This window comes from Arachis ipaensis, chromosome B07 (assembly GCF_000816755.2).
Source record: "Arachis ipaensis cultivar K30076 chromosome B07, Araip1.1, whole genome shotgun sequence".
Lineage (NCBI taxonomy): Eukaryota > Viridiplantae > Streptophyta > Magnoliopsida > Fabales > Fabaceae > Arachis > Arachis ipaensis.
The window spans coordinates 125,456,046-125,456,343 of NC_029791.2; positions in this window are offsets into that span (position 1 = coordinate 125,456,046).

The following is a 298-nucleotide window of genomic DNA, read 5'->3' on the forward strand; positions in this document are numbered from 1 at the left end:
GTGATAATTTAACAAATCGATCCAACGAATTTTGTAGGCTTTTTTTTTTTTAAATTTATTACGACCGAATATTTTTAATTAATAGGCTTTACAAAAACATTAAGCTTTGTTTGGTCTATTTAATAAAACGAGTCGAACCTAAAATGAGTCGAGTCACAACCTTTCGTCAAGTAGACTTACCAACATTCACCTATATTCGCAGTTTTTAAAAATTAGAGATATTTTTGAAAGTATCTAAGAGGGAGTTTTTTAAGGTTGTCTTATGCTTATCAAAATTTAAAAGTCTAATGTAATCTCA